The 26,877-nt window shown below is 45.6% G+C and overlaps 1 long non-coding RNA gene across 1 annotated transcript; it reads left to right on the top strand.

Moving 5' to 3' along the window:
• Positions 1-14,683: 14,683 nt before the first annotated feature.
• LOC140479447 (uncharacterized) lies at positions 14,684-25,187 on the top strand. Its single transcript, XR_011961040.1, has 2 exons — positions 14,684-14,718; positions 24,314-25,187. It is a non-coding gene; the product is annotated as an uncharacterized lncRNA (long non-coding RNA).
• Positions 25,188-26,877: the final 1,690 nt, after the last annotated feature.

Below are 26,877 nucleotides of genomic sequence, written 5' to 3'. Positions count from 1 at the left end.
CAGTGAGAGCGTGGGTAAGGGGAACTGAGTCCATGAAAAGATGAGCCATGATCTTATTAAATGGCAGAGCAGGCTTGAAGGGCCAGAAGGCCTACTCCTGCTCCTAGTTCTTCTGTTCTTAGGTGCCTTGGGAGTAGTGAGGAACAAAGGGACCTTGGTGTACAAGTCCATCAATCCTGGAAGGTATCAGCACGGCTAGGAAGGGTGGTGAAGGAGGCATGAAGGATGCTTGCCATCATTAGCTAGGGTGTAGAATATAGGAGCAAGGAAGTCTCGTTGTTACTTTACAGAGCATTGATTAGGTCATATCTGAAATACTGTGTATCATGCTGGTCATGACACTGTCAGAAGGTTGTGATTGGACTGGAGAGGGTGTAGAGGAGATTCACCAGGATGTTGCCTGGGATTGTCGGAGTGGGGAAAACATTCCCTGTTGAGGGAGTCGATTTCCTTCTGGGGAATGATTTGTCAGGACTAAAGGCAGTAACTTCCCCAATAATTACAGAATGCCCAAAGGAGGTCCAAGAAACAGAACAATGACAGGAACAGGTTCCTGGTCTCTCTCCTTTGTGTGAGGTCACCAGGGCAATGGTTAAACCAAATCCATCAATAAGGGGTGATGTGACACCACAGCAAGTGAAAGGATCGCTGAAACTTTCCGAAAGGGTGAAGATAATCCAGGCGGAGTGTTTGGTATGATGTCCCTAATTACAGCAGATCCAAAAAGCAGATCCTGAATGAAATAAATGAGCACAGTCAGCTCATACTGAGGTCGAGGCTGGAGGGGTTTCAGAGTGTTATTACCTTCAGAATGGAGCACTGATGAGGAAATGGAGATAGCCCCCCTCATGGGCTCCCAGATAAAGAATGGTTAGTTAGACAAAGGCTAGTGGTCCCACCCAGCTATCATAGGGAGATATTGTGGAGAGTACATCAGATTTCCATAACAGGACCATGGGGATTTGGAAAACACAGGCATCCAGAATCAAGTGTTTTACTGAGCAAAAATTGTTTAAATATGTGGTTTAGTTTTTAAAAATGTGTCATACTTGACCTCATCCTTACCAATCCGCCAACTGCAGATGCATCTGTCCTATACAGTGTTTGTCAGAGTGAGCGTCGCACAGTCTTTTTGAAGGCCAACTCTTGACTTCCACTAAGAATAGCATCCATCGTGTTGTGTGACACTATCACCACGCTAACTGGGACAGACTTACAACCGATCTCACAACTCATGACTGGGCATCCATGAGGCACTGTGGGCCATCAACAGCAGCAGAATTCTGCTCCAGCACAATCTGAAACATAATGGCCCGGCGTATCCCCCACTCAACCATTACCATCAAACCAGGGGATCAACAAGGGAGAATTCAGGAGGGCATGCCAGGAACAGCACGAGGCATGCATTAAAATGAGGTGTTAACCTGGCGAAGCCACTAAAGAAGACTCCTTGCATACCAAACAGCATAAGCAGCAAATGATAGACAGAATTAAAGAATTCCACAACCAACGGATAAGATCTAAGTTCTGCAGTACTGAAACATCTTGTCATGAGTGGTGTTGGATGATTAAACATCTCACTGGAGGAGGAGTCTCCACAAATATCCCCATCCTCAATGATGGATGAGCCCAGCACAGCAGTGCAAAAGATAAAGCTGAAACTTTCGCAGCAATCTTCAACCAGAGGTGCCGAGTGGATGATCCTTCAGTCGTCTCCAGCATTACAGATAAAAGTCTTCAGCCAATTCGATTCACTCCACATGATGTCAACAAATGGTTCAAGGTCCTAAAAAAACTGGAATCACTGGATATCATTGGCAAACTCTTTGGTATTTACAGCCATACCTGACACATAGGAAGATGGTCATGGTTGTTCGAGGTCAGTCATCTCAGCTCCAGGACATCTCTGGAGGAGCTCCTCAGGGTAGTCTCCTTCGCCCAACTACCTTCAGCTGTTTCATCAATGACCTTCCCTCCACAAGGTCAGAAGGGGTGATGTTCACTGATGTTTGCACGATATTCAGCACCATTTCCAACTCCTCAGAGATTGGAGCAACCCATGTTCAAATGCAATAAGATCTGATAATATCCAGGCTTGGGCTGACAAGATTTAAGTAACTTTCATGTCATATAAATGTTAGACTCTGACTTTCAACAATAAGAGACAATCTAACCAGTGGCCCTTGACATTCAGTGGTGTTACCATGAACGTGTCCCCCACTATCAACATCCTGGGAGTTGATAGCCAGCTGAAACTCACCAAATAAACACAGTGGCTACAAAAGCAGGTCAGAGACTAAGAATACTGCAGCAAGTACCTCACCTCTTGTCTCTTGAAAGCCTAGCCCAAGTCAGGCACAAGTCAGGAATGTGATGGAATATTCCCCACTTGCCTGGATGGGTGAAGCCCCCAACAACACTCAAGAAGCTGAACACCATCCAGGGCAAAGCAGCCGCTTGATAGGCACTGCATGCACATGTAACCATGTCCTCTACCACCGACATTCAGCAGCAGTAGTGTGCACTATCTACAAGATGCACTGCAGAAATTCACCAAAGATCCTCAGACAGCACCTTCCAAACACAACCATTTCCATCTAGAAGGACAAGGGCACCAGATATATGAGAACACCATCACCTTCAAGTTCCCCTCCAAGCCAACTTGACTTGAAATGTATTGTGTCTCTTCACTGTTGCTGGCTCCAGATTCTGGAATTCCCTCCCTAATGGTATTGTCGGTCAACCCACAGCAGGTATACTGCAGCAGTTCAAGAAGGCAGCTCATCAAAAGCCTTCTCAAGGGCAACTAGGGATGAGCAATAAATGCTGGCCAGCCAGCGATGCTCACATTCCACAAAGTGAATACATTTTTAAAAAAACTTGTCAAGTTGTAGGTAAACCTCCACACATGATGAAAGCAGCATCCTTAATTCCTCTCCCAGTTTTTGAGGAACCATTCAGTTGTGTAGAGGTGTGTCCAGCACTGAGTGTAGCAGAAAGAGGATGAGAAAAAGTGTGAGAGCCAAAGAGAATTGGTCAATTCCCAAAGTGAACTTCCTTCGGTGAGGTGAACAAACTCAGAGATATTACAGAATTCAGACACTATTTTTGTATCTGGAGAAAGATCAACAGGGGGACAGAATGAGATTGCTCAGAGAATACAAAGAAGTTTGTGTGAGGAGTGGTTGAGGCCTGTATTCGGTCTGTACTCGATGGAGTTTGGAAGGATGAGGGGGAATCTCAGTGAAACATACAGTATACTGAGAGGCCTGGATAGAGGAGACATGGAGACGATGTTTCCACTTGGCAGAGAGACTGGGACCTGAGGGCACAGCCTCAGAAGGGGCCATCCTTTGGAAGTGAGATGAGAAGGAGATTCTTCATCCAGAAAATGGTTAATCTGTGGATTGATCATTGCTGCAGAGTGCTGTGGAGTGTATTTAAGACAAATAGATAGGTTCTTGATTGATAAACCAATCAAGGGTAACAGAGAAGGCAGGAGAATGGGGTTGACAAACAAATCAAATCAGATAGAATGGCAGAGTGGACTTGATGGGATGAATGGCCACATTTTGCACTGATACATGGTCGGAAAAGAGACACTTGGATAGGTCACATTAATTGAACATGATGTGGAGGTAGATAATTCAGACCCAATAAAACAAAACCCATTTTGGTTAAAACCAGAGAAACTGGCCAAAGTAACAAAGGAAGCTCAATGTTTATTTGAGAATCAATTGATTGATTTGTCAGAGTAATTGGAGTTCTCCCATGTTGGAATTGAGCAAATATCCAAATCATCTAAAACCCTGGATTTTTAAAAACCATTTAAAAATAAAGAGGCAGCTGGGCTGAGCTCTGGGAAAACACAGAGACACGGAGATGGCTGCCTGGAACCATTGTTCTGCCTGGAATTCCAGTTCACACCTCAACCCTTAAAGAGACACCAACCAGACCTCATTCTCCAGACTGAACCTCATTTTTACGCCTCGGCCTACTAACACAGACACTTTGGAACTGACACAGATACTCGACATTCAACACAATCAATATTTATTCACAGAGATATTGGGCAGTCAACATCAATCAAGATACATTCACAAACACTCTTACCTGTCAGGAAGCCAACTGACCCCAAAGGAACATCAGAAACACATTGGACAATACAGATCTGAAGGGAGAAAATGGGGCACACAGTCTGTATAACAGCCAGCCCTAATCTGAGGGTGAGCCTTTTCAACAACAAGTTTCTGCAGGAACAGCTTCAGCAAGCCCCAACAAGCAGCTTCAGAACCAAGAACCACAGAGGCTGAATAGAGAAGCTGCATCCAGGAACCAAACCAAGAACATCATCGCAACAATGGACACCCGAGAGCAGGAACACCAACCAAACACGATCTGAACAAGAGCTTCCAGAGACAGGCCTTTTCCAAACATATTCCCAGATTCCTTCGCCCCAGTCTTACCCCCCTCTCCCATTTATCTCTCAGCCCCCAGGTCTTATTCTTGATGAAGGGCTTATGCCCGAAACGTTAATTCTCCCGCTCCATGGATGCTGCCTGACCTGCTGCGCTTTTCCAGCACAACACTCTCAACCCTGATCTCCAGCATCTGCAGTCCTCACTTTCTCACAGACCTGTCCTGAGCCAAGAGAACTGACGGCGAGAACCTCACCAACAGGACACATTTTAAACCTGTATTTTCCTTGGTGCTGAGCTGAAAATCCTGATTCCCCAAAGTTTCCCTCTGAGCTCGCAGGGAGGGGATGGTGGCTGGTGACAGTGCATTGGGACCCCAAGGGTAGGGAGCCTGATCAAAGTTTGTGTGATTCAAACTGTTTTGCTTCGAATAGTAGAAAGTGACGACTGCAGATGCTGGAGGTCAGAATCGGAAAGTGAGGCGCTGGAAAAGCACAGGAGGTCAGACAGCATCTGAGGAGCAGGAGAATCGACATTTTGCACAGACACCTTTCATCAGGAATGTTGGGAAGGACGAACTTGCGGAACATTTCTGGGACACCTGCAACAAACAACCCCACCACCCTGTGGCCGGCCAGTTCAAATCCCCTTCCAACTCTGCCAAGGACATGCAAGTCCTGGGCCTCCTCGACTGCCAACTCCAAGCCACTCGAAGTCTGATTGGATTAGATTAGACTCCCTACAGTATGGAAACTGGCCATTCGGCCCAACATGTCCACACCAACCCTCCAAAGCGTACCCCACCCAGACTCATTCCTCGACCCTATATTTACTCCTGACTAATGCACATAACACTATGAGCAATTTAGCATAGCCAATTCACCTGAGCTTTTGGATTGGATTAGATTATAAGGTGGAAACATTCCTTTGACCCAACAAGTCCACACCAACCCTCTGAAGAGTAACCCACCCAGGAGCATTTCCCACTGACTAATTTACCTAACATTGCAGACAATTTAGAATGGCCTATTCACCTGACCTGCAAATCTTTGGACTGTGGGAGGAAACTGGAGCACCCGGAGGAAACCCACGCAGACACAGGGAGAATGTGCAAACTCCACACAGACAGTCACCCAAGGCTGGAATCGAACCTGGGACCCTGGTGCTGTGAGGCAGCAGTGCTAACCACTGAGCCACCATGTAGGGAAGAAGAATGTCACATTTTCCACCTTGGGACCCCCCAACCACACGGTATCAATGTTGATTTCACCAGTTTCGTTATCTCCCCTCATCCCCACCCCGCCCAAACGAATGTCCAATCCTCCAACTGGACACCACCCTCTTGAACTTTCGTATCTGTCCATCATCCATAACACCTATCTCCTCCACCATCCGTTCTGAACTATCACGATCACCTCACCCCCCCACCTGCATCTATCTATCTATCACCTTCCCAGCTACTTGCCCCCATCCCTTTCCCACCCTCCTATTTATCTCTCAGCCCACTTGCACCTCCCCCCAACATTCCTGATGAAGAGCTTATGCCAGAAACGGCGATTCTCTCCTGTCCATCAGATGCTGTCTGACCTGCTGTGCTTTTCCAGCGCCACACTTTTCGAGTCTAGTTTCTAATAGGTTATAACCTGTGTTTAATTTGATAGTGTATTTAATTACTGTTCTCTGTACAAATGACAGGGTTAATTTCACTTTTTATTACATTTGCAATCGTTCTTGTATTATACATATCTTTTGTATTGAGTAAACGTAGAGATTCTTTTGCCCTGAAACACCCATTGACTGCCTTCTTCAGTTGACATTTTAAAATAAATCCAGTGGCAGAACCAGGGATCTAGGGATGATTCTAACTATCTAAAAATCAGCAAATTACTGATCACAAACGAGACAGGGTACACTGATTGAACTGTAAGAGTAATTGGGGATCTCTTGCAGTGTTGGTTCTGAAACCAAATGTTTCAATTCGATCCTGTGTCAATTATAGGAAAATGAATGGAGTCACAAAGATGGATTTGTACCCTATTCCCAGGTCAGGAGATTGCATTGATAGGGTGGGTAGCATGCAGGTGCAGCAGGCAGTGAAGAAGGTAAACGATATGTTATCTTCATAGTGAGAAGATTTGAGTACAGGATCAGAGATGTCTTGCTATAATTGTATGGGGGCTTAGTGAGACCACACCTGAAATATTCAAACCAAAACTGTTTCAGTGACAGGAGACAGTGGGTGGAGGCAGAAGGTCGTTTGTGTGACTGGGCCCAGTGTGCAGTGGGATACCACAGGGATTAGTGCTGGGTCCCTTATTGTTCAGGATGTATTGAAACAATGAAGATGAGAATGTGAGAGGTGAGGGGTGGGGGTGAGTGAATGATGACTGAGTTTGTAGATGACAGGAGGTTTGGCAGATGGTTGACAGTGAGGAAGAAGGTCTTAGGTTACAGGAGGATCTAACTGGATTGTTCAGATGGGCAGATCAGAGTCAGATAGAACCTACCCCAGATAAATGTGAGGTGATGAACTTTGGACGATGTAACGGGTGAATAAGGTATTTATGAAGGTATATGGGATACTTGCCTTTATCATTTCCAGTTTAGATGAAAATATGTTAGAGATATGTTAAGGAAGATATGTTAGAGCTGTACAGAACTTTGGTTAGGCCACAGCTGGAGTACTGTGTGCAGTTCTGCTCACCACATGATCCGAAAGATGGGATTGTACTGGACGGGGTGCAGAGGATAGTCAACAGGATGTTGCTTGGGGTGGAGCATTTCAACGATGAAGAGAGGCTGGATAAGCTTGGGTTGTTTTCTTTGAAGCAGAGAAGGTGGAGGGGGACCTGATAGAGGTGTATACGGTCATGAGGAGAATTGACAGTGTGGATACAAAGCAGCTGTTCCCTTTACTTAGAGTTGGCACACATTCACTGTGAAAGACAGGAGCTTTAGAGGGCATTTTAAGAGCAGGTTTTCACTCAGAGGGTAGTGGGGGGTCTGGTTTGCACTGCCTGGGATGGCAGGTGAGTTGGCAAATCTCACAACTTTTAAAAAGTACTTGGATGAACACTTACAATTTCCTAACATTTAAACCTATGGGCCTCGTGTTAGAAATTGGGACCGGTGGAGGTTTAGTGTGGTTTGGCTGGTACAGGTACAATGGGTCGAAGGGCCTCTTCTGTACTGTGTGATTTTATGATTGTATTGTGTGCAGTTTTGGTCTCCTTATCTGAGGAAGGATGTTCTGGGTGTGGGGGGAGAGTAGTGAATGTTTATCAGACTGATTCCTGGGATGACAGCACTTCGATCTGATGAGAAACTGGATCAGTGAGGATTATATTCACTGGAGGTTCGAAGATTGAGGGGAGTCACATTGAAAACTTGAAAATCCTAACAGGTCAAGGCGGGATGTTCCTGATGCCTGGGGAACCCAGAACCAAGGATTACAATTTAAGGATATGGGAAAGGCCATTTCGGGCTGAGATGGAAAAAAGTTTTTCATCCAGTGAATGGGAAGCCTGTGGAAGTTTCTGTCACTGAAAGCAGTTGAGCCCAAACCACTGAATATTTTCCTGAAAGGGTATGATATAGTTCTCAGGACGAAAGGAATCAAAGGTTATGGAGTGCAAGTGGAACATGTGATTGTGTTGGATGATCAGCCATGATCATATTGAATGGCGGAACAAGCTCCAATGGCGACTCCTGCTCCTAGCTTCACTGTTTGAGAGACTATTCATCAACATGGAAACATATTGATTGAAAAAACACATTTGCCTTTTTTCAGGAATTAGTTTGGAGGCAGGAGACAGAGAGGAAGGATAATGTGTGTGCTCTCCAATGAGAAAGATGCAAATAGTGGTTTCCCAGGGATCTGTGCTGGGACCTCAGCATTTCACAATATCTCTCAAAGATGTGCACAAAGGATTAGAGAGCTATATATCTAAGATTAATAACTATACCGAATGAGGCAGCTAGGAGGTGGTTACTTGGATAGGGAGGGTGGAGGACAGGGAGGGTTTGAGAACAAGGATGAGAATTTTTAACTAGAGATGTTGTTGGACTGGGAGCCAATGTAGCTCAGTGAGGACAGTGGGGGATGGGGATGGGATTTAGTGAGACTTTGGATACGGGCAGCAGAGTTTGGAATGAGCTGAAGTTTACAGAGGGCAGTGGCTATGATGTGGCCCAGGACAACATTGAATTGATCACATTTGGTGTCCCAATGCAAAGAGATTTTCAGTGAGTGATCTCTGTGACGTGGAGGATTTGGGGTTCAGATCAGCCTCAAAAATGAGGGCAAGATAGGAAGGAGTCTGATACTAAATAAAAGCTGAAAAAGCTGTGGTTGCTGTAAATGAGAAACAGAAACAGTAATTGCTGGAAAGGTTCAGCAGGTCTAGCACCATCTGTGGAGAGAAAGCAGAGTTTACATTTTGGGTCAAGTGAACCTTTTTCAGAACTGTTCTGTTTTTGTAAAGAGTCTGGTTGAGCCGCAGACAGTGCTCAGGGAGAGTTTTGGAATTTGTACCAAGATCTGAAGTGGATGGCTTTGATCTTCCCATTATGTTTCTCATTGAGCCTGTCTCCTCAGTCCTGACTGCTCTTAGCTGCTGTGATTGTCACTGATTGGACACTTATTATTAGAGATTCTGACCACAGCAGAAAGCCCCAGTGTAAAAAGTAACTGCAAAGACTGTCAGATCGCAAGGTTGAAACTTCATCAATAGCGGAAGTGAAAGAAGGAGCTCGGAGCAGCTGGACCTTTGTTACTGAGACGGGACAAAACTGTGAACCATCTGCACTCCCTGGAATCTGGAAGAACATAAGAATGAGGGGCAGGAGTAGGCCGTCTGGCCCCTCGAGCCCGCTCCACAATTCCATAAGACCATGTCTGATCTTTTCCTGGCCTCAGCTCCCCCTACCTACCCTCTCACCATAACCCTTAATTCCTTTACTGTTCAAAAAATATCTGTCGTAGCTTCAAACACATTTACTGAGGAAACCGCAACCACTTCACTGGGCAGGCAATTTCCATCGATTCACAACCTTCTGGCTGAAGAAGTGCCTTCTCAATTCAGTCCTAAATCTGCTCCCCAGCACAGGAGGAGGCCATTCAGGAAGAGCCTGGGCTGGGAAATGGAGCGCAGGACCCTGAACATTCTCTCTCCCCTCCTGAGGGACACTTGTTGCTGAGGGATAGTTCCATGGAGCCCTACAATATATCCCTACTATACACACTTCCCCATTCTGTGTGTAAAAGTCTGGAGCTTGCCAGCAGGATATTCAACTGCAGGAGCCATCATCAGTTTGAGCAATTCTGACCACATTCACTTTCCAGAATGCTTCAACTCATTACTAATACAAAATCTGTCCATCTTCTCCGACGTGTGAGACAGGGAAGGGGCCACTCCATTTCAGACAATTTGGAATTTATGGAACACAGATGGAGTAAGCTGGGAAAGGACATCGGAATCATGGAGTTTGGAGGTGGGATGAGCAGGAATAAAGATTTCTGTGGTTAAGGGGATGATGTAATACAGAGGCAAATAATGTTGTGGAGATTGAAATAAGAGACCAATGTGATGGAGAGGATGTGGGGTTTGAGTCTCCGATACTGGAGGGTCCAGTGGGAAAGAGGCCCAGGCTTATTCATGTCCATTGGACATTCCAGTGGGATGGAGAACCATGTTTACTGATCTCTATTTCGTGGTCCAGTGGGAACAATGTCCAGGTTTATTGATGTCTATTGGAGAGTCCTGATGGAAGGAGGCCCATGTTTCCTGATCTCTGTTGGAGTTTCAGTGGAAACTGAGCCCCATGGAATTGGAATGTTGGCATTTCTTGCAGCAATTGGAATCTTGGTATTTATTATAAAAGGAGTGGATTACAGAAATAAAGAAATATTGTTACAATTCTGTGAGGTATTGGTGAGATCACATCTGAAGCATTGTGTCCAGTTTTGGTCTCCTTACTTGATGAAGGATATGGTGGCACAGGATACTTTTCAGAAGATGTTCACCAGACTGATTCCCGGGATGAAATGGCTGTCGTACAGGAATGGCTGAATAGCTTGGGCTTGTACTGACTGGAATTCAGTCACATGAGGGGGGGATCTGTGAGAGGTACATAAAATGCTAAAGGGGATTGATAAGGCAGAGATGGAACAGATGTTCCCTCTTGTGGACCAGTCTTGAACAATAGGCCATAGATATAGAGTGAGAGGAGGTAGGTTCAAAACTGGGATGAGGTGAAACTACAGGTGGCACAGCGGTGAGTACTGCTGCCTCACATTGCAAGGGACCCCCGTTTGATCCCATCCTCTGGCAACTGTACGGAGTTTGCACATTCTCCCCCTGTCTGCATGGCTTTCACTTGGGGGCTCCGGTTTCCTCCCATAGTCTAAAGATGTACAACCTAGGAGGATTGGCCATGCTAAATTACCCATAGTGTCCAGGGATGTGTAGGTTCGGTTCATTAGTCATGACAAATGTAGGGTTACAGGGGAAAGGGTAGGGTGAACAGGTCTGGGTGGAATGCTCTTTCAAGGGTCGTGATCGACTTGTTGGTCTGAATGACCTGTTTCCGTACTGTAGGGATTCTGTTCCATTCTTACTATTTCTCTCAGATGGTTGAGAATCTGTGGTAGTCACTGCCCCGAGAGTGCAGTGAAGGCAGATTCAATCAACAGATTCAAGAAAGAAACAGATATTTTTCTGACGAAAAGCAGGATAGAGGGCAATAGGGAGCAGTCTGGAAAGTGGAGATGAGGATAAGATCAGCCATGATTATGTTAAATGCCAAACGTGCTTGAAGGGCTGAATTACTTATTCTTGCTCCTCCTTCCAACGTTCCAAAGATCGTTGTTTACTGGTCTTAATTTGAAGCTGCTCCATATTTACTGGTCTGTACTGGAGAGTTCAATGAAATGTTGGCCTTTCTTTCCTGGTTTCTACTGGAAGGTCCAACAGGAATAAAGTCCATCTTTAACTCGTCTCTGCTGGACTATTCAGTGGGAAGAAGGCCCATAATTGCAAGTCTCCATGAGAGAGTGCAGTGGCAAAGAGGCCCATGTTTAATGGTCTCTATTCGTTGTCCGGTGGGAATGACTTCCATATTTACTGGTCTCTATTGGAGGGTCACAGTGGGAGATGGACATCATGGTAGGTGTGGGGTTCAGTTCCTTTCTGTTGTAACTGTGTGATTGTCATGACCTCATCCCAGTAAAACACCCTGATCCAGAGCCTGACCATGGAACAGAAAGGAGAGAGGAAGGAATTGGAACATGATGTGGATGGACAGGATGGGTCAGTGGGTCAGAGCCTGCCCCGTCCCTCCAGCTCACACTGATGGCCTGAGGATCTCCTCTCTCTGCTGGGTTTCACGGAATGAGGTTTATGTCCAATCCAGTCCCCAGTGAGAATAGGCCAACAGCACAGAATTGCCCTTCATTTGGCAAGAATGTGTCCATGTTCTGCAGAGACACCAAACCATGGTCAATGTGAGAAATTTGGCCTTCGTCCAGGAGAAGATATGTGTCTGGGGTCAAGGGTTAAAATCCATTAGTGGGGCAGAGCAGAGGGAGATTTATCTATTGTCACCTGGGAAAGAGTGAGGCAGGGAGTGAGACAGAGAGAAAGACAGTCAGAGAGATAGAGATAGAAGGACAGGGTGTGACAAAGAGAGAGAGTTCGAGGCAGTGTAAGCTGAGTGCAGGGAGAGAGAGAGGTAAAGGGAGGCAAAGATAGTGTGGTTGAAGAAAAGAGAGAGAAAGACAGGGTCTGAGACAGTGTGACTGAGACAGAGAAAGAGACAGAGTAGATATGAGACTGGAGTAAAGGGAATCTAGTGAGAGAGACATACAGGTAGACAAACAGGTTCTGTTCACCACATTATGAGAGGGATATGACTGTACTCGAGAGGGTGCAGAGCAGATTTCCCAGGATGCTGCCTGACCTGGAGGGTCTGAGCTATGAGGAATGATTGGAAAGGCTGGGATTGTTTCTCTTGGAGCAGTGAAGGTTGAGAGGGAACCTGATAAAGGGTGATAAGATTATATGGGTTAGAGATAGAGTAGACAGGAAGGCAATTTTTCCATGAGTAGAGGGATCAATACCCAAGGGCAGAGGTTGAAGATAACACAGACATAGAAAGATAGAAACATGGAGTTGGGGTAGTATCAGTGTTAGAATTAGGGTTAGGGTTCGGGATTGGCCCTGTGAGACTGCTCTGCCATTCAACATGATCATGGCTGATCTCCCCCTCAATGCCAAGTTGGGATTAGTGTTGTTAGATCATGGATGACCAGTACAGACTTGTTAACTGCTGCTCGTGTCATCGAGCTTCTGATTGAGAGAGGGACAGAAGACACACATAGTGAGTGTGTGTGTGTGTGTGTGTGTGTGTGAGAGAGAGAGAGAGAGAGAGAGCGAGAGAGAGCATGTGTACATTGTGAGATTGAGTGAAAGAGGGTGAGGCATTTAGCTCTTGCTCCAGGACTCAGAGTTCCAATATCCTGGAATAATGCCTGCTAGAGAGATCAATTAGAGAGTGACTGGAGGGAGGGAGAGAGACAAAGAGTGAATGAGGTAATGAGAGATTGACGATAAAAGGAAAGAATGATTGAGGAAACAGGTAGAAAAATAAGTGAAGGAGAGGAACGGATAATAAGCGAGAGAGAGCGAGAGAGAGAGAGAGAGAGAGAGAGAGAGAGAGAGAGAGAGACAGAGAGAGAGACCAACCAACACAGAAGGAAAGGGAGATAGACAGAGTGTCAACCATACATGGAAAAAGGGAAAGATATACATGATTATATAATTGGGAGAGGATAGAGACGGAAATGGAAATAGAAAAGAGGAGGTAGTCAATAAATTACAGGAATATATTCAAGTGAAAGGTAGAAAGAGGAAAATAGGAAAAGGGAGGGAGGAAGTATGAAAAGGAAGGATGAGAGAGAGAGCGAGAGAGAGAGAAGAGGAAGTGTGAGGGGCTGACTTGGCTCTCTCTGCCTGATACCATTTACATACTGAGGAACACCCAGTCAGACTCTCACAGGCTGCAGCTTTATAAAGCAGAGCCCAGTGAAGGGAGAGTTTATCAGGAACCAGGCACAGGGACAGGAGCACACACCATGATCTCACACATCCAGCTGATCTGGCCCCTGGCATTCTGTGTCGCAGGTACAAATCTCTCTCCTTCCACCTTGAATCTTTAGCTGCTCTCCATTTCACTCCAATTCCACTGACTTGTGATTGAAGGGAAAATGCTGAAACCAGAGGAATGCTCAGTGTCTCCAACAATCTCTCATTTGACAGGCTCTTTTTGTGACAGTTCTGACTTCACTCTGACCCCTCAGGTATCAGTGGGGACATCATCATGACTCAGTCTCCCCCGGTGCTGTCAGTGGGACTGGGCCAGACCGCAACACTCACCTGTAAATCCAGTCAGAGTGCCAGTGGTGATGTTACCTGGTACCAGCAGCGAGAAGGGCAGAAACCCTCTCTGTTGATCTATGATGCAACAACTCGATACACAGGAGTCTCGAGCAGATTCACCGGGACACAAGTATCCAGCACACATTTCACCCTGACAATCAGCAACGTTCAGAATGAGGATGTCGCTGACTATTACTGTCAGTACGAGTACAGTCCTTACACAGTGATACACAGCTGTACAAAAACCTCAATACACATAGTCCCACTTCCTGTACTGACGCTTCCCACTGCTATATCTAATATATATATCTCTGGACGCACAGTCCCAACTCCTGTACTGATACATCCCACAGTTATATTAGATGTACAATAATGGACACATAGTCCCGCCACCTGAACTGACATATCCGACAGTTAGATCTAAATAAAACTGAGCAAATTACCCCGTGCTGGGATTGTCACCGTCCACTACACACTCCAGTCCCTGTGGTGTCCACTACTCACTGAAGGCCTCAAGGTTCCCCCTTATACTCCATGGCCACATAAGAGAGAGCAAGAGAGAGGGGGTGTGGGGGCTGGGGTGGGGAGCGGATAGAGAGAGAGAGAGAGAGAGAGAGAGAGAGAGAGAGAGAGAGAGAGAAACAGAATGAGAAACACAGAGCAAGAGAAAGGCATGAGTGACAGAGAGAGGGAGAGAGAAGGTGAGAGACAGAAATGGACAAGGAGAGGGTGCGAGTGAGCGATAGACAGAGAGGGACACGGAGAGGGTGAGAGTGATGGAGGGAAAGAGGTTTTTGTGCAGCCTCTGCACTGGGAGCTCTCACTGTGCCTTACGTTCGGTCCAGGAACCAAGCTCAGACTGAGTAAGTAAACCTCAATCCTCCGTTATTAACCCTGTCAATACTGAAATGTTGACTAAAACACAAATACTGAATTGTTGAAGGTGTTAGTGGGGAGCTGCAGTGAATGAAATGGTTGATTGAGGAGCACTATGTCTAACAGGGTGTCCAGCTGTATTTCTTTAGTTCCATTGCCCCCTTTAAGCAGCAAGATATAAGTCAGTCAGTTTTACTCACCGTGTGGAGGAACTCTGTCCATTTGCAGCCTGTGGTCCCATTCCTGCAGCATGTCGTGAAATCAGTGAGTAACGTCTTGCCAGTCTCAGTGTGACAGACACGGGCAGAGTTTGATGTGAGCTCTGGCTCCCTGTCCCAGTCTCTGACCTCACTGAACTCAGCAGCAGCAGCAGCACCAGCAGCACAGTGAGACACCGAGCTCCCACCTCCCCCAGCTTTAACTCTGCTCAACCACACAATCACAGAATTGTTACAGTGCACAAGGAGGCCATTCTGTCCATCCTGTCTGGACCAGCTCTCTGAATGAGCAATTCACTGAGTGTCATTCTCCTGCCTTCTCCCTGTCACCCTGCACATTGTTCCTTTTCAAATAACAGTCTCATTCCCTTCGGAATGTTTCAATTGAAGCTGCCTCCACCCCACTCTCAGGCAGTGCATTCCACACCTTAACCACTCACTGGCTGAAAATGTTTTTCCTCATCTCAGTTTTGATTATTTTACTAATTACTTTCAATCTGTGGCCCCTTGCTGTCAATCCTTTCATGAGTGGGAACATTTTCTCCCTGTTTACTCTGTCCAGAACCCTCCTGATGTTACATTCCTGAAACAAATGTCCTCGCAGCCTTCTCTTCCCCAAGGAAGACTATCCAAATTTCTCCAATAGACTTTCTTAACTGACTTTCCTCATCCCTGAATTTTCCACAGGAATTTTTTTACCTCATCTGCAAAATAATCACAGCCTTCATGAGCTATTCACCTTATCTATTCCCCTTGGTCCCTTTTGCCTGCGTTTGGATCATTTCCCCCTAAATATTTCCTCTCCATGTATCTGTTCAAATATCTTTTAAATGTTGTAATCAGACTCACCTCTATGATGTCCTCTGGCAGCTCATTCAATACACGGACCATCCTCTATGTGAAAGAGATGCAACTCAGGTCCCTTTTGAATCTTTCCCCTCTTGCTTTAAACTTCTGCACTCTAGTTTTGGACTCTCCGACCTTGAGGAAAAGACTTTGACCTTATCTATGCCCATCATGATTTTATAAACCTCTAAAATGTCACCCCACAGCCTCTTACCTTCCAAGGAAAATAGCTCAGGCCGAACCAGCCACTCTTTATAACTTAAACCATCCAGTCTTGATGAATTTCTTGTCATCTTGTTTACACTCTTTCCAGTGTAATGACATGTTGCCAATAGCAGGGTTACCAGAAATGTGGCCTGACCAATATCTTGGAGAGCTGTAACATAATGTCCCAACTCCATTGCTCAATGCTCTGACCAATGAAGGCAAGTGTACCAAATGCTTTCTTTATCACCCTGTCTACATATCACTCCAGTTTCAAGGCACAATATGCCTCCACCCCTTGGTCTCCCTCTTTGACAACTCTCCCTTTGGCCCTACAATTAACTTTGTAAGCCCTGGACTAGTTTTTGTACCAAAATGCAACACCGCACTATTATCTCAATATGGAATGTAAATGTACTCTCAAATAGCCGTCATCACTGCCCATTATGCCGCCAATTTTGGTGTCATCTGCAAACTCACAAACCATACCTCCTATATGCTCATTCAAATATTTCCTATAAATGACGAACACTGATGAACCCCGAACCAATCCTTTTACCACACTGCTGGTCACAGGCTTCCAGTCTGAACAATAACCTTCTCCCACCACATTGTCTCCAACCATTAAGCCAATTTTGTATCAGTTGGCTTGCCCTCCCTGGATCCCATTTAATGTCACCTTACTAACCAATTGTCCTTGCGGGAACACGTCAAAGGCCTTGCTAAAGTCCATGTAGACAATGTCTACCACTCTGCCCTCAGCTATCTTCTTGGTCATGTGTTAAAAAAAACTCAATCAAATTTGTGAGACTCGATTTCCCACTTACAAAGCCTTGTGTACTATCCTTAATCAATCCTTGTCTTTCCAAATGCATGGTAAATCCTGGCTTTCAAAATCCCCTCCAACAACGTATTCCCTACTGATATCAGCCTCACCTGTCTATAATTCCCTGGGAATTCCTTGTAGACCTTCTTAACTAACAGCACAACATGAGCCATGCTCCGGTCTTCCAGTACATCACCCGTGGCTGTTCATGATATAAATATCTCACCAAGGGGTATCACTGTCTCTTCCTAAGCTTCACACAAAGTACTGGTATGGACCTGATCAGGTCCTAGGGATTTCCCTATCAGTTTAAAGAACAGGTGCACTGCACCTCTTCTTCTGTAATGAGGACTCTACTCAAGACATCAACATTTATTTTCTGAATTTCCTTCAATTCACTACCTTTATTAATGGTAAATATTGAGGCAAAATATTTGTTTTGTGACTCATTCATATTCTAGTTAAAAAGAAAGTGAAAATTTCTAATTGTAAAACATTTGGAGGTGCTCCATGGGATACGATCCATGATCATGACTTTACTCTGGATTGTCCTTTGTCCTTTTCCACTGTCACCCTAAACCTTGTGATACAATGCTCACTCTTCCCTAAATGTCCTCTCACTGACACTTAATCTACTTGGGCCTCCTCATTCCCAAGATCCAGGTCTGGCAGAGCTTTGTATCTCATTAGAATGGGAACACACCGCTGGAGAAAATTCACCTGAGCACACTCTCACAACTCTGGCCCCTCTTTGCCCTTCATACTGCTACTATCCCAGTCGTATACTTATAATTAAAGTCCCCCGAATGTTTGCTGTGAATTCCTTGCAGATTTGTCACTCTACTTCCTTCCCACTAGTTGGTGACCTATAGACTGCACTGACGAAGCTGATTGCACCTTTTTTGCTCCTTATCTCAAACCAAATCGCTTCTGTCCTTGAGCCCTCTGGGACATCCTCATTCTCCAGCTCTGCACCGATCTCCTTAACCAATCCCACACCTCTCACCCTTTCCATCCTTTCCTATCTTTCCTGAACACCTTGTATCCAGGAATATTTAACACCCAGTCCTGTCCTTATTTGAGCCTCATCTGTTACAGCACCAACTTCAGATTTCCACTTGGCAATCTGTGTCTGTAACTCCCCAATCTTATTCCCCACACTCCGTGCAGTCCCATACATGCACAGTCAGAGGGGTTTAGAAATGATGACTTCCTTCCTCACTTTGACCCTACCTAATAGGTTACGATTTGTTACTCTGGTGATCTAACTCTTCCAGGATTCTGTGTTCCTTGGATATTCGCCCCTGGTGCCCACAGCCCTTCCATGGCAGTTTAAACCCTCTCCAACAACACAAGCAAGGAGCTCAGTTCCTGCTCTGTTCAGGAGCAACCCATTTGGTCTATAGAAGTCATATCTCTCCGAGAGTGATTCCCAAAGTCCCAAGAATCTAAAGCCCTCCCTCCCATACCACTTTTCCAGCCTCACATACACCTGTGTTATCCTCCTGTTCCTATTCTCACTTGTGTGGGACCCTTGGAGTAATCCAGAGATTTCTGTTTTTGAGCTCCTGCTACAAATCTCCTGCCAAAATTCAGACTGCAGGACCACATCCCTTGTCTCCCTCTGTCACTGGGACCGATGTGGACCACAACTGCTGCCTGTTCCCCGTCTCCCCTCTGAGTGCTCTGCAGCTGCTCAGTGACATCCTTGACCCTGGCACCAGGGAGATAACACACCATCCTGGATTCCCATCTGCAGCTGCAGAAACACCTATCAATTGCACTCGCTGTCGAATCACCTCTCACTATCACTCTTCCAGTCTTCCTTGTGCCCCCCTGTACAGCTGAGCCCCCCACGGTGCCAGGGACTTGGCTCTGGCTACATTCCCCAGCTGAACCATCACTCCCACCAGGATTCTGAACTGAATCCCAGCTGGACAGTGGGACACTCTGAGGGTATTCCTGTACTATCTGCCTGGTTCTTTTGGACTGTCTGCTGCTCCTCCATTCCCTCTCTCCCTGCATACTCTGAAGCTGCAGAGTGACCACATCTAGAAACGTGTTCTCCCCGGAGCTCTCAGCCTCACGGACGCTCCGCACTGACACCAGCTGCTGCTCAAGCTCCGAAACCCGGAGCTCCAACTGCTGTCACTGACTACAATTCCTGCTCTCATCGTATTCCAGGAGCTGGGAAGCATTCTGAAATTCCTACAAGGAATAGGATCTGCGCTCTCTCCACTCTTTGGTTATCTCTTGGCAAAGTTCTGATGACAAACAGCTCCAGCAGGGCTCACAATCCAGTGCTTTCAGTGTTCTGGGGTTTGGCAGAGTCTCTTCAAAAGACCACAAGGCCCAATGATATTAAAGCAGAATTAGGCCATTCTCCTCATTAAGTCTGCTGTGCCATTTGGTTATGGCAGATGTGTTTCTCACAACCATTTTTCCATGATGTTTGATCGCCTATCCAATCAAGAGCCGATCAATGTCTGTCCGAAATACACTCAATTGCTTCACGTCCACAGCAGTGAGGTCCATAGATGAACCACCTTCTGGCAGAAGAAATTCCGCCTCATCTCAGTCCTCATGAGTTATCCCTTAACTCTGTGGATGTGCCCACTGGTCCGAGTTTCTCTTACGAGTGGAAACATCTTCTCCCCACCCACTCTATCCAGGCCTCTCAGTATTCTGTAAGTTCAATGTGATCCCTCATGTCTTTCTGAACTCGATCAAATACACATCCAGAGTACTCAACAGCTCCTCATCAGACCAGGCTGGCACCCCCAGGGTCATTCTTATAAACCTCCTCTGGATCTCCCCCAATACAAGCACATCCCTCCTTAGATACAGATCCCAAAACTGTTCACAATATTCCAAGCCTCAGCAGTACACACCTGCTCTTGTATTCTAACTCAGTTCAAATGAATGATAACATTTCACTTGTCTTCCTATTTGCCAACTGAACCGAAATGATAACCTTCAGAGAAATCTGAAAGAGGACTTCTGAGTACCTTGATGCTTCAGAATTCCAAATTTCCCCGTTTAGAAAACAGTTTAAGCTTCTATTCTTCCAACCTAAGGGCATAACCTCATACTTTCCCACACTGCATTCCATCTGCCACTTCTTCGCCCACTCTCTGAGCCTTTCCAAGTCCTCCTGCAGCCTCCCTACTTCCTAAACTCTCCCTGTCCCTCCCCTCATCTTTGTGTTATCTGCAAATTTAGGAACAATGCCCTCAGTTCCTTTTCCCGATCATTAATATATAATTAATTGTTACATAAATAGCTGAGGTCCCAACACTGCCCCCTGCTGAACTGCACGAGGCACCTGCTGCCATCCTGCAAAAGATCCATTTATTCCCACTCTCTATCCATGTCAGTACCGGGCGCCAAACTCCATGGGCTCTTAGGTTATTTCGCAACCTCCTGTGTGGCAACTTGTCAAAGGTCTTCTGGAAACCCAAGTAGATCATGTCCATTGGCTCTCCTTTGTCTAACTTGCTCATTAACTCCTCTTATTACATTGAATTCCAGCTTCTCCCTCTCGAACTGCAGGATGAATTCTATCACATTATGGTCACTGCCCCCTCAGGGTTCACTCACCTTCAGCTCCCCAATCAGGGCTGCCTTATTACATATCACCAAATCCAGAGTTACCTGTTTCCTAGTGGGTCTACCACAAACTGTTCCAAAAAAAAGCCTCTCGCAGACGTTCCATGAATTCCTTTCCTTGAGATCCATTCCCAACCTTATTTTCCCAGTCCACCTGCATATTGCAGTCCCCATGTCTGTTGTAATAATGCCTTTCTCACCTGCCTTTTCTATCTCCTGATTTATTTACTTACCCACATCCCGACGACTGTGAGGAGGCTTGTACATAACTCCCATCAGGATCTTTGTTCCTTTGTGGTTTCTTAGGATGACTCACACAGACTGTATGCAGTCTAACTCTATATTTATTCTTGCTGTCAATTTAATTTCATTTCTTAATAACAGAGTAAACTTGCTCCCTACACACCCCCATCCACCGATATTAGAAACGTAGAAATATAGAAAGCTGCTGGAGGAATAGGCCATTTAGCCCTTAGAGCCTGCACCACCATTCAATATGATCATGGCTGATTATGCAATCTCAGTATCCCATTCCCACTCTCCCCCTATACCGATAAATCCCTTCAGACTCAAGGACACGGTCCCCCTGGAATATATCGAACAAACTGGCCCCAGCAGCTTTCTGTGGTAGAGAATTCCACAAGTTCACAACATCTGAATAACTGACCCCTTATTCATGATCTTTGACCCTGAATTTTGGATTTCCCTAATATTGGCAACATTCTTCCAGCATCAAGCCTGTCAAATCCCATCAGGATTTTATATGTTTCCGTGAGATTACCCTCATTCTTCTAAATCCCAGTGAGGACAAGCCCAGTTGATCCAGTCTTTCCTCATATGTCAGTCCTGCCGTCCCGGGAATCAGTCTGGTGAACCTTCGCTGGACTCCCTCAATAGCAAGAATGTCCTTCCTCAGACGAGGAGACCAAAACTGCACACAGTACTCAAGGTGAGGCCTCACCAAAGCCCTGTATAAATCTGCAAGACATCCTTACTCCAACACACATATCCTCTCACTGTGAAGGCCAACATGCCATTAGCTTTCCTCACTGCCTGCCGCACCTGCATGCCCCCTTTCAGTGACTGTTCCACCATGACACCAAGCTCTCATTGCACCTCACCTTTTCCTTAACTTCCACCATTCACTAATAATCTGACTTCCTGTTTTACCACCAAAGTGGATACTCTCACATTTATCCAAATTATATTGCATTTGCCAAGTATTTATCCACTCAGCCAGCCTGTCCAAGTCACCGTGCAGCCTCTTAGCATCCTCCTCACAGCGCACATTGCCACCCAGCTGAGTGTCATCAGCAAGTTTGTAGGGATTGCATTCAATTCCTTTGTCCATATCGTTTATCAATGTTGTGAACAGCTGGGGTCCCAACACTGAACCCTGCGGTATCCCACTCATCACTGCCTGCCACTCTGAAAGGGACCCATTTATTCCAACTCTCTGCTTTCTATCTGCCAATGAGTTCTCTCTCCATGTCAATACATTCCCTCCAATACCATGAGGTTTTATGTCACTCACTAATCTCTTGTATGGGGCCTTGTCAAAAGTCTTTTGAAAGTCCAGAACACAACATCCACTGGGTCCTGAGGGAGGGTCACTCAATCCGAAACGCTAACTTCGCTTGCTCTCCACAGATGCTGCAAGACCGATGAAAGTTTTCATCAATTTTTGTTTTTGTTGTCCACTGATTCAGCCTTGTCCACTCTCAACTGATCACATCCTCAAAACCTTCCAGAAGATGTGTCAGGCCTGATTTCCCTATAGTAAATCGATACTGACTTGGACCAATCCTGTCACAGCTTCCAAATGCTCGGTTATTGTATCTTTAAGAACTGACTCCAGCGTTTTCCACATGCACAATTCCTCATTTTCACTCTCCCTCCTTTTATTAAAAAGTGGAGTTATATTGGATACTGTCCAGTCCATTGGAACTCTGTCAGAGTCTTCAGAATGCTGGAAAATGTTCACTAATGTGTCTACAATTTCTACACCCACTTTCTTAAGGACTCTGAGTTGCAGAGCATCAGACCCTGGGGAATTACAAATTTTGATACCGTCAGTCTCCACAATACCACATCCCAACTTATAATGATTACCTTCAGTTCCTCCTTCACACTTGAACCTCTATCCACTGGCATTTCCTTTCAATAGGATGTGCATCCTTGGATATTTAGTTCCCAGCCCTGATATCCTTGCAGCCATGTCCCTGCACTACAGGCTCATTTACCTTGTTTCATATACTCGATGCAACGAAGTACAAAACCCTCAGTCATGCACTGACTGCCTCCTTCTCATAATTATCTCTGTCAGAAATCATAGAAATCCTACAGTGTTGAATCAGCCATTCAGCCCAGTCTGACCCTCCAAAAAGTATTCCACCCACCCTACAATTCCCAAAGATAATACTCCTAACCTACACAACTTTGTGACAATAGGAGGAAACCCAAGTAGACACGGGGAGAATGTGTAAACTCCACACAGACAGTCAGTTGGAATTGAGTCTGTGTCTCCGGAGCTGTGAGACAGCAATGTTAACCACTGATCCACCATTCCACCCTGCTAGGCATCAAGTTCAATTCCTGATCTTTTCCATACTCTCCATTCTATTACATGGTCTGGATGCTTTCATAAATTCTCATGAGCCCCTATCTTCCTTAATTACCTTGGATTGTGTGATACCATTTTGTCTACTTTATTCCAAATGGTTCGCGTGTTAAAAGACAAAGCTTTTACGTTTGTTCTTTTGTTGAGCTTCCCTGCACTTTTATGTTTCCTTCGTCCAATATGACATTCACAATATTCTGTCCTTTCCTTTTATTTTCTGGTTACAATCAGTCCCATCACTAACCAGTAATCCAACATTCTCCTTTGCCATCCATTTTCTCATTTTCCATCCAACTATCCCAGTTATTTTGGCTTTGAATCATATTCAGACTGATATTTATCCCTGAACAAACATCACTCAACGTGTTCCTTGGTTCATTGTTGCTTGTAAGATCTTGTTGTGTACAATCTGGCTTCCACATTTCCTCCATGACAACAGTGACCACATTTCAAACAAGTCCCACACTGTGTGCAAATGTCTTGGGGACAGCATGAACCTTTCTTTTCTTTGGATCAACTGGGAGTCTTTCAGATGTGAAAGATGCCGTTCCAATATTTCACAGGCTCCCTCCTGAAATACAGTTTCTGCTTTGTCCCTCTCTTTTGTGAAAATAGATGGAAAGTTTTCTTGAGGAACCATTGCTCCATCTTCCACCTCTGCACAAGTTCCCTTCCTGCTCTCGAATGGGCCTCATACATTCCTTTATTCTCTTCTTGTTCTTTCTGTGATTATAAACATCACTGGGATTTCCCTGACTTCATTTGGACACATTTCATCCTGTCAGCTCTTTGCTTTCCTCAGGCCCTGGTTAATTTCACCCCTGCATTTTGTCTTTCAGCCAAGCTTTACCAAGTCACTGCCCAGTTTAGTAAAATTGTTTGTTCCCAAATGAAAATTTTACAATTGCTCCATGGTTCTCCATTTCCATCCCTCCTCTCAATCTCACTGAGTTCTGATCACTGTCACTGAAATGCTCCCCCATTGATAGCCCTTCCAGCTGCTCGCATTCATTCCCTCAACGATTGTCCAAAACTGTCCCTTCTCTTTCACCATCAACTTCTCAGGGGCAATTAGGGACGGACAATAATGGCCAGTGACACCCACATGCCAAGAAGCAATTTGAACAATGCCTGTTCTTTTATGGGGTTTATAGGGGTTGGATACAAATGTTCAAAATGGATTGTTTTGCCAGTTCACGTTCATAGAGTAGAAATCCCTTTCTATGCCAGAGATTAAAATTGTTTCTCTTGTCTTTCAGGCCGTGACAACTCTCAGCCAAAGCTGACCCTGCTGCCCCCCTCCCAGGAGCAGATTGATGCCAAGGGCGCTGCCACCCTGGTGTGCCTTGCCAATCACTTCTGTCCCGATGAGCTGGAGGTGCAGTGGAAGAAGGACGGTGCAGTCATTTCGGACGGGGTTCAGACCAGCAACTACCTGCGAGCTTCGGACAGCACCTACAGTGTCAGCAGCCTGCTGACCCTCTCTGGGTCTGACAGGGAGTCCAACGCTCTCTTCTCCTGTGCCCTCACCCACGTGACCCTCCCCTCTCCTCTCAGCAAGAGCATCAGGAGATCAGAATGTGTGTAGAGTGTTCGAGACAGTCCACAGTGGAGACTCAACTTTAAATAGAACAGGGCTGAGCTGGCAGGACAAAGGTCATTGTCAGCACTGAATGTCAACTCTCTTCCTTCTCAGGACTGGCTCAGAGACACTTCTGAGGTTCAGCGGTTAAGGCAGGTCATTGGGACAGTGTAAAGGAGATTGAATTTGTATCTATCCGCGTACTACCCCTGTTCTGGGAGTGTTTGTTTGGGACAGCATTGACTTGTGATGTCAAGTAAAACTCCTCGATACTCAAGACTGTCAGCTGTACAAAATCAACGTGAACCTCAGAAGTCTCTGCTTCAGTAAACCAGATCTCCTTCCTGCTCAGCCGCCAGTTCCAATGTAAGGTTCTGTCACTGTTTAAAAGGACAGGATTCTCTTTTTTTTGAGAAAATCTAAACAAGTGTTTTCCTCAAGCTCCATTGTGGCTTTGAATTTGTGTAGCTTCCTCTGTCTGGGCTGTTAAATGCAGTCTGTTTTCTGTCAATGTCAATCTGGAAAAGGGAATAAAGATGAAGAAAATTCAATTTCTGTCTCTGAGTGCTTTTTGTATAGACTGCTCCAGCCTCAGTTGATTGGCTACGTTTCAGCAAATGGTTGTCATGGTTGGCTGCTTGGATGGTCAATCAATGACACATCAGCTGAAGACTGGATTTGAGCCAATCTTCAATCATTTTCAAGAGATCCCTTCGATCTGGAATCTGTCAAGTTGACAAGATTCGAAACAGAAATCTGCTGGGGCCCAATCATTCTCATCTGACGCATTTCCTCTTCACTCTGTTTTTCCAGACCCATCTGGTGGGATCGCACTATGCCCACTTTGATGCTGCTGAGTCACATTTCAAATGACCTGAGGCCAATCACAGACACTGGAGGCTTCAGTCATTACATTCATTTCTCCCACCCTAGCCTGTTCCTCACAGTGACAGCTCAAAGCTGAACTGAGTGACAACTTAGCTCAGAAAGATGATCAGTCCATGAGTGTGGGTGTGACTGTTACCCAGTTAATGTCTGTGGATTTGTGTTAGCTTTCCTGCATTTCATAGAGTCTCAGAATCATAGAGATGGACAGCACGGAAACAGACCCTTCGGTCCATATCGCCCATATCGACCAGATGTATGAAACTAATCGAGACCCATTTGCCAGCACTCGGCCCAGATCCCTCCAAACCCTTCCTATTCATACACCTATCCAAATGTCCTTTAAATGTTGTAACTGTACCAACCTGCACCACTTCCTCTGGCAGCTCATCCCATACATGAACCACCCTCTGTGTGAAAAAGTTGCCCCATAAGTCCCTTTCAAATCGTCCCCCTCTCACCCTAAACCTATGCCCTCTAGTTCTGGACTCCCCCACCCCAGGGAAAACGCCTTGTCTTTTTACCCTATTCGTGACGCTCATGGTTCTATAAACCTCTATAAGGTCACCCCTCAGCCTCCGACTTTCCGGGGAAAACAACCCCAGCCTGTTCAGCCTCACCCCATTGCTTAAAAAAAACGCAACACTGGAACATTCTTGTCAATCTTTTCTGACCCATTTCAAGATTCACAACTTCTTTCCGATAGGAGGGAGACCAGATTTACACACAACATTCCAAATGTGGCCAAACCAATGTCCTGTGCATCCACAACCTGACCTCCCAACACTTGTATTCAATTCTGACTGATAATGGAAAGCATAATAAATGCCTTATTCACTATCTTTTCAACCTGTGACTCTAATTTCAAGGAACTACGAACCTGCACTCCAAGGTCTTTTTGTTCAGCAACACTCCCCAGTACCTTACCATTAAGGCACGGTGGCTCAGTGCCTCAGTGATTAACACTGCAGTCTCACAGTGCCAGAGCCCTGGTTCAGTTCCAGCCTCGGGTAAGTGTCTGTGCAGAATTTGTACATTCTCCATGTGTCTGCGTGGGTTACCTCCCATAGTCCAAAGATGTGCAATTTTGGGAATTAGACATGCTGAATTGTCAAATGTTCAGGCATATATACGTTAGGTTCATTAGTCAGGGTTAAATGTAGAGGACCCGGGTAGGGAAGTGGATCTGGATGGGTTACTCTTCAGACGGTCGGTGTGGACTTGTTGGGCCAAATAGCACTGTTTCCATGATGAGGTAATTCCATGATTAAGCATCTAAATCTTGGCCTGATTTGACTTTCCAAAATACAGCACCTCGCATTTATCTAAATTAAACTCCATCTGTCACTCATCGGT

The sequence above is a fragment of the Chiloscyllium punctatum genome, chromosome 7 (genome assembly GCF_047496795.1).
Source record: "Chiloscyllium punctatum isolate Juve2018m chromosome 7, sChiPun1.3, whole genome shotgun sequence".
In the NCBI taxonomy this organism is placed as follows: Eukaryota; Metazoa; Chordata; class Chondrichthyes; order Orectolobiformes; family Hemiscylliidae; genus Chiloscyllium; species Chiloscyllium punctatum.
This window is presented reverse-complemented; position numbering and strand designations above follow the sequence as displayed.